The sequence below is a fragment of the Apium graveolens genome, chromosome 10 (genome assembly GCF_009905375.1).
Source record: "Apium graveolens cultivar Ventura chromosome 10, ASM990537v1, whole genome shotgun sequence".
NCBI lineage: Eukaryota > Viridiplantae > Streptophyta > Magnoliopsida > Apiales > Apiaceae > Apium > Apium graveolens.
The window spans coordinates 196,577,956-196,586,629 of NC_133656.1; the positions used below are offsets into that span (position 1 = coordinate 196,577,956).

Below are 8,674 nucleotides of genomic sequence, written 5' to 3' on the forward strand. Positions count from 1 at the left end.
GATTCCTGAGAACGCTACTACTAAACAACACACAGATGCTAATTTAGTTACCATGCTTAATTCTATTGGCTATGCCCTTTCTACCACTAAGTTAAGTGAGATTAGAAGGCTAGGTCTTAGAAAAAAGTGGAGTTACTTGTGTCATGTAGTTACCAAAGTGTTTTCTGGTAAGATAAGTAACTTTGATTCTGTCAACACTGCCATACTTAACATGCTTTATATGCTAGTTACTGATAGGTACCATAATTTCAGTGACATGATCATGTTTGAGTTAGGTTACAAGTTTGGGAAAATTAAAAAGAGAACTAAAAATATCTATTATGCTAGATTCTTTATGATTCTTGCTAACCATTTTGTTAAGGACATTGTTGTTGAGAACCCAACCAACAAACTGGATTGTTGGGTTCAAGAAAGGAGAGTGCTTGCAGATCTTAACAAAGAAAGTCATCACAATGAGGTGCCCCTTTTCTATTTTCCAATCATGGAAGGCCCTCAGGTAAGTGAGGTAAACATTATTGTCCCTACTATTCCAACCTCTTAAATTTATTTGCCTTTGAGTGTGGCCATGACACCTGTGTCAATGACCAAACAGATGCCTATCCAAGCCACCAAAAAAATATTCAAAAACCAAATCAAAGAAAACCCCCTCTGGTTTCTCTGAAAAGAAACCAGTTGTAAAATCTATCAAACACCAAGAGGGGAGTGTGAAGGTGAGTGAGTTAGGTAAGGGACAGGGTGAACATCAAAGAAGCCCTAAGGATAAGGTTGGAGAGGTGAATGTTTCCCAGCCTAGCCACAATGCAGTTTCCCAACGAACTGCAGTGCTTAAAAAGGACTTAAGCTCATTTCTAGTTGCATCCTCCCAAAAGGATGTAGCTATTGAACAAAGCTCTCAGCCAAGAGCACAGGCCAAGAGGGTAAGGGACACTAGCTCACCCCAAACATATGCCAGAAAAAAGAAATCTAAACCAACCGAGGATGCACAGGTCACACACACATTGCAAACTGAAGCTAAAGACTCAGTCACTGCACCATCTCAAATTCAGATTGATGTAACTCCAATAAATGTGGAGTCACAGCCAAAATCTAAAATCATAGAAGCACCACAAACACCAAACTCTCCCACAAATTCTCTGGATGTGGATATGATCAAAACATCAATTCCTGATTCCCCTTCTTTAACTCTGTTGGGGAAGCCAAAATCTAGTGCAAGTGAGCATCAACTTTTGGATGATCTGTTGGCTCACTTGCCAATTCTTTCTGGAACTATTGAGACATCTGTGCCCAAATTTTCATCAATCTGCACAGAGTCTACAATAGTCTCCACTCCAAACTCGTTCATTTCTTCTATTCCGGTGGATATTGTTCATCCATCGATTAGTGATTGTATCCCGACGGATGTGCCTAACAGCAGTCATCCGTCGGCTATCCTAACTACTACCCCAATGGATGTTCCTCATCCATTGGTATTCACTACATACACTGAAATTTTAACAATTGTTACAAGTGTAGATGAGTTGGTAGTTGTACAATCACTCGTAGGACTGAGGGAAGGGAGTGAATTGAGTGAGAGGCTGAGTTGCTCTCAGGCAAAAGGAGAGGAAAAGAGTGAACAAATGCAGGCTATTTCTTCTAGCCTGGAAAAAGAGAGTGAGAGGAGTTCCACTTTAGTAGGTGAAGGTGAGGGTGTGAGGGTGGTGAACCAAGGGGAGCCCTTGATGCAAGAAAAGAGAGAAAATGAGAGAAAAACATGTACAACTGAATGGGAAGAGCCTATTGTAAGTGAGTTAATGAATGTCAATGAGGCTGACAAGAGACAGCTAATTCAGCAAGAATATCAAGTTGTTTTAGACTTTATTTCTTTTAAAGCTGAGGCATTTACTCACCCTATGGCAGCATATCAAGTTCTAGCTGAAAGGGACAATGTGGCTACAGAAAAGATGCTTAACTTGATACATACAACTGCCTCAATGCAAAGAGCAAAGGATACCATCACAGCCATGCCATCTAGAGCTAATGATGATGTTGACTATGGAACTGATGAGTCTGAAGAGTTCTTTGGAGATGAAGATGGTGATAAAGAAGAGTTCATGGACATAGGGGAAGAAGCAGACCCTAGCTCTAGATCAAACATTCCACCTTGGGTGTTTTCTAAAGAGTGTGATGAGTAACATTTTAAGAAAACTCTTTTTAACATCATTCAACAAACACACTACTCTTCAAGCCACTACCAATGCTAGCACCAAGAAGCTTCTACAAGCACACCTCAACTCTCTACAACTACATCAAATACAAGCTCTTCAACAAAATCAAGATGTCACTTCAATCAAAACTGGGATTGACCAAATCAAGAAGGATGTCTCTGAAAGATTAGATGCAAAATTCCCAGATACAACATTACTTGACATTAACAGACAGTTGAGGAAGAATTCTACTGTTGCAACTAAAATGGATTCCCTAGACATAAGACTGAATGTTGTAGAAGCCTCTCTCACAGCTATTCATCTACATCAAGCACAACAGACTCAGTTGCTACAAAAGCTGGTGGCTGCACAAACTTCTACTTCCACTCTACTTGATGATATCAAAAAGAGGGAGGAAGATTCAATCATCCCAGTTAGTCAAGGAGGGCAAATCAATGAGGGGGAGCATGTGATAAATGTTCAAATAAGTCAAGTAATAGTTTCAGAAATTACTTTGCCAAAGCCACCAGTATTGGACAGCATTGATCTTATCCAAATAGCATCTGCTAAACTGAATTCAAACTCCAATCTCAAGATGCTTGATGTTGCAGCTGTTGAGAAGGAATTGGATGACAAGTGGAAGAAAATAGATGAAGAAATTCAGAAGAAATTTGGTCAGATACAGAAATCAGACAAGACTTTTCATCACTACTCTCAAGTCAAGCAAATCTTAGTGAATGAAATAAGTCTAGGTAGCTTGGAAAAAGGCCAAACTTCATGCATCAAATCTCCAAAAGCCAATATGATTTTGAAACCTAAAAAGAACTATCTAAAGTCATCAGACAAGAATCCCTTGGATCTCATGTTTGAGACTCCAAAACCAGATGAAAAAAAGCTGTTGGCAAGGTCCATAGCATTTTATAAAGATCCATCTGATTCAGTATAAAAGAAGAGAATTGCCAAAATTTACAGGAATGGAAAAGATATATGTGTGGTGGATGGACACCCTCAGTTTGCAGCAGTAAAAAGGGAAGAAAAAGAAAGAATTAAGCAAGAAAAGAGGCTGCTTTAGATGCTAAGAAGCTCAAACAGAAGAAAGAGCAAGCTGCTATAGTAGCCAAGCTTCAAGATGTGAAAGTTGCAACTGAAATCTCTGAAAACCACCTATGACTACTGAAGCTCAAGATCAACAAATGTAAAATGAATCTCAACAGAAAAGGAAATTCAGATACAAGATCCATTCCAAAAGAAAATTGGACTTCAGTGATGAGGAAATGGAAGACTACATTCCCAAACAGTCTACAACTTCAACTTAAACATCCAAGCCCTCAGTGGTACATGAGGAATTCAAGGTGGATCCAACAAAGAATTTTTATGGTGAGCCTATAATTTCCAAAAATGAGCCAATAGACTGGGAAAGCTTTCCAATTCCTGAACTAAATTTACCTATCTTCAACAAGCCAAAGAAAACAAAGATTAAAGCAACCAAGAAGGTCAAATCTGTGACTCTCAGAACCAAATCCTTAGCCAAAACTCAACTAACTGTCAACAAGGGAGATCTACTCTACATCCGTGACATCAAGGAATTTTCTGATATAAATCTCTACTTGGATGAATTGGAAGAGGTGAAAGGAATTGATGCTCACATACATCTTCCTTAAAGAATAGTATTTAAGTACAAGGGAAGGAAAGAGATCACATGGCCTCTTCACAGGATTCTTCAAGAAAGCCAATCTGTACTAATAAAGGTCTTCTCATCTTTTTAAAAAAACTTTGTTTTTAATGTAACTGCAAGGAAATTGGTCCTAAAGAAGATAGAAGATCTAAGGAGTAATAAAGCCAAGAATACACTTCCAAGAACTCTAACAATTCCCTTCACGGGAAGTAGAGTGCATTTAAGGCCTTATTGGCTGATGGAATTCATGGATGACAAGGGTGTTAGAAGATTCTTTAGACTAGATGACCAATTGAGTATCTCTAGCAATGAGACTCTATTGGAAATAAAAGAAAAGCTGGATCTATCTAAAGCTGATGAACATGAATTCCACATACAACTCCAGAATCAAATAGAAGAGAATAACATGAAGCTTGGGAAGAAATCCAGGCAATCAAGGAAATAGAGTCATCTGCTACGTCTAGAGGAGCACCTTGATAATCATCGTGAGAACTATTTGAAAACTTTGCTTTGTTAAATTTTCAATAAAATTGAAGCACTTATCAGTTTTATCTACTATATTTTAATCTATACATTTAGGGTATTTTGTTATCATCAAGTCTCTCTTAATTTATGGCTACAATTTCAGTAGACATAAATTGGGGCCGATTGTTAGAAATATATTATGAACTTGATGATAAGTTAAACAAAATACCTTAGTAGATTTAACTTAGTGAATTTTGTAGCTCTCGACGGATGTTCTAATATAGTCCCGATGGATGAACTTTATAGTCCCGATGGATTATAATTTCACATCCATCGAGAGTGTAGCTTATGTAACAAATAAGTACTGTAGCACATTTATACAAATAACATGTTTTAGTCTAGTAGATTCTATAGGATTCTTTAAGTCATATTAACTACTAGATTGATATGCAGAATAGGTTGGTTAATTATAAATATGAGATGTCTTGTAATTCTGTATAAGTGAAATAGATTCAACTGACAGATAGACTCCTGGAGGATGATCTACAAGGCTCTCGACGGATGATCAAAATATTCCCGACAGATGTTCAACATAATCCCGACGGATGATCATATTCAAATAGCTGTTGATAGTGACACCACAGTCACATGCGTCGGGTGTTTGCAAAAGGAATGTGGCAGCCTCTTAAGCAGGATTTTGAGAACAAAGAAGTATTACCATTTTCATGCAACTAAGAAGATGTTCAAAGATGCTGGAATAAAGTAATGAAGTAGCATGAAGTTAGACTAGATATAGTTTTGTTTTATTATCTTGTCTTAATGTCATGTAAACTTGGTGATATATAAACCAAGTGTAGCAAGTAGAACAATTAACTAAACAAGCTTATTTTTAGAGAAACATATCAAGCTGTATTCTGTAAGAATTTCTCTGTAGTTTTGTTTGTTCAACTTATAAAGCAGTTGTGAGCTATTCAAAGCTTCACAGAGTTCTTAATCTGATATACATACATATATATATATATATATCTGGTGGATACTTTCAAATCCACTAAAAAGTTTTAAAGCTCATGTTTTATTACTTAGTGTTTTGATTTCTATTACTCTTTCATTCCGCACTGTTGCAAATCAAACACTATTATATATATTAAGTTAGAACAATATTAAAATCTCAAAAAGTAGCCAGAATTACATTCAACCCCCCCTTCTGTAATTCTTGTTGTATTGTTTAGGGAGTAAAAGGTATTCATACAACGAAAGTTGGTGTTTACTAGTTTCGTGTTATCTGATTAGTATCATCCCCATTGCATGCTAAGGTTAAAGAACAAATAGGCTATTTAATGAAGTAGTAATGAAGTTAGAATCCCATGTTTGTGTCATATAGTAGTCAATCCTTTTAATCTCTTAGTTAATGTTCTTTAGTATAATCTCTTTGTTAATCGTAGTTATAAACAATCTCCATTTGTTAATCGTCTTATCATTGAATAATAACCATACCATTGTTGCATAAGTGCATTGATTGAAATTAACCTAAACCAGTCTCTGTGGGAATGAACTAGAAATAATTATATATTACTTGCGATCGCGTATACTTGCATGAATATTAGCGCGTATTTTCGTCCTAACAAGTTTTTGGCGCCGCTGCCGAGGACTCGGTGTTAATTTTTAGTTTATGTGTTTGTCATCAGTGGTCATTAAAGTTCATTGACTCGGACATTGTTACTTACTTATTTCCTCTTCGTGTTTCAGGTACTCTAGCGAGCGTGTATGCATACACGTTCTCGGTCTCGTAAGAGAACACTGGATCAAGCTGAGGAAGAAGTTGTAGTTGCTAAGTAAGTTTTTGAGGAAGTTCTTATCGATGAGAAAGTTGAAGAAGAAGCTCTTATTACAATGGGAGAACCGGAAGCGAATACGAAGGCTTTGATGGATTACTCTCAATAGAGATGCACAAAAAGCCCGGGCCCGAAAATCTGACCCGGCCCGATCTGGTCAAAGCCCGGTCAAGCCCGGCTCGATCAAAGCCTGGCCCGGTCCCGGCCCGGGCTTAGGGCCTCGACGGGCCCTATATTTTTAGGCAAAGCCCGGCCCGGCCCGACCCAGTTAAAAGCCCGGGCTTCGGCCCGGCCCGGTCTTTGGACCGGCCAGATTAAAAGCTCGAAAAGCCCGGTTAAAATCTGATTATTCTAATATATTTTCTTATATATTTATGAATTCACATTTACTATAAATATAAATAATACTTAAAACACATATATATTTACATATTTGTGATTAATAATATTATTTATATACTTTATTGCATAAATAATGAAAGAAGATATAGTAAGTACAGTATATATATATTTGGATAACAATGATAAAATATATTATTCTATAAACGTGTTTATTTTTTGCCGAACTTAAATGTTTTCAACGAAGTAATGTTTTCATAAAATAACTCATGTACACTAATACATTTTTATTATGATCTAGTTCCAAACATATGTAGTCTTCAAAATATCTAATAAAACTCGATCCGATGAAATTAGAAAAAAGCCCGGCCCGATCCGATCCGGCCCGAAAAAAAGCCCGGTTAAGCCCGCCTCGAGGGCCCAAACGGGCTCTGATATTTTCTGAAAGCCCGGCCCGGCCCGGTCAAAGTCAAAGCCCGAAAAGCCCGTCCTGGTCAAAGCCCGGGCTTTTCAGGGCCCGGTCAAAGCCCGGCCCGGTGGGCCTTTTGTGCATCTCTAACTCTCAACCGAAAATTAATGATATTCAGTCTAGCATTGTCCGATCAGCCTTCTCGGCTAATACCTTTGAGATCAAGTCGAGCACGATTCCAGATGATACAAAACTCAGTTCAGTTTGGGGGTTCTCCGACAGATTACTCCAACATGCACATAAGAGATATCATCGAGATCTGCAACACTTTCAAGTTCAATGGACTTTCTGAAGATGCTATTAAGTTGAGGCTTTTCCCATTCTCTCTGCGGGATAAAGCTAAGTGCTGGTTACATTCTCTACCACCAGGGTCTATCACCAAATGGGAGGATCTTGCTCAAAAGTTCCTAGCTAAATTCTTTCCTATGACGAAGACTCCTGCAATCAGAAACGCACTTACTCAATTTGCTTAGCAATCTGGAGAATCTTTATGTGAGGCTTGGGATCGCTTTAAAGAGATGCTTAGAAAGTGTCCTCACCATGGGATGCCTAACTGGATGATCATTAACTGCTTTTATAATGGATTTGGTGCTACTTCTAGACCCATGCTTGATGCAGCATCAGGATGAGCCTTATGGGCTAAAAGCTATGATGAAACTTTTAAATTGATTGAGCTGATGGCGGTTGAGTGGCATTTATGACACTTTATTACGCTCCGTAAAGCTTTGAATTGGTGTATTTGTACTCAGGTTATTGGTGTTTTAATGTGTTTTCTAGTGTTTTTATATTTCAGGCATTAATATGAGAATCAAGTGAATTAACATTGATTTAATGGTAATATGGTGTTAGGATGGTATCCAAGGAATAAAGCTCACAAAGACCGGCTCAAAATTGCAAGAAAAAGAAAAAGTCAAAATTTAGGCAGAAGCCTAGCGTGCCCGCGCCCAAACTACAGAGAGCCAGCGTGCCCGCGCTGATCAAGCGCGCGGCCGTGCCGTGTCGGGATAGCAGAATCATGTCTCTACTTGGCTTTTGAGAGAATTCTTATACATTGCATGGGCTGCAATATAAACAAATTTAGGTCATTTTTCATAAGATAACAAGTCAGAGACATATCAGAGCTAAGGAGAAGATGACAAGAGACCTATAGCACAATTCAACAAAGACGAAGATGATCTAGTTTATTCTTGTGAATCTTTATTTTGAGTTGTAATCTTGGATGCTCGTTTCTTGTTTTACTGAACCTATACTCTTGTGTTAACTTTGTTGATTATTCGTTATAAAGACTACATTTATTATACCATGCTTTCATCGGAACCCACATTGATGATGAGTCCGGTTATGGGATAATCGTTATCATGGGGTTCTAGCAGATTTATTTATGGATTTCTTTAGTTAATTTGTTTCAATGCCTTAGTGTGTGGTGATTGTATGATAACCTAGTATTGGTTGTGCTTATTCGTCTTATGAGCGTCGCAAACTTATAAGATAATGTGTTAATTCTTAATGAAGCGAAAGTGAATTTAATGGTTTAGAACTTGCCATGCTAGCATAGGTTCATGTATTATTATTATGCATGATGCGTAGGTAATTTTAACCATATTACTTGCCCTATGTAATCATGATAGATAACTTGTGCTTAAATCATTATGTTGCCAAATTCTATAGACATATAGGGTCTCAATATAATTGGTGTCTATTCACCTTCTAT

At 37.7% G+C, this 8,674-nt stretch overlaps 1 non-coding gene across 1 annotated transcript; it reads right to left on the bottom strand.

The window, feature by feature from the left end:
• Positions 1-7,403: 7,403 nt before the first annotated feature.
• LOC141694695 (small nucleolar RNA R71) lies at positions 7,404-7,510 on the bottom strand. Its single transcript, XR_012563980.1, has one exon. It is a non-coding gene; the product is annotated as a small nucleolar RNA R71 (small nucleolar RNA).
• Between the last annotated feature and the right edge of the window lie 1,164 nt (positions 7,511-8,674).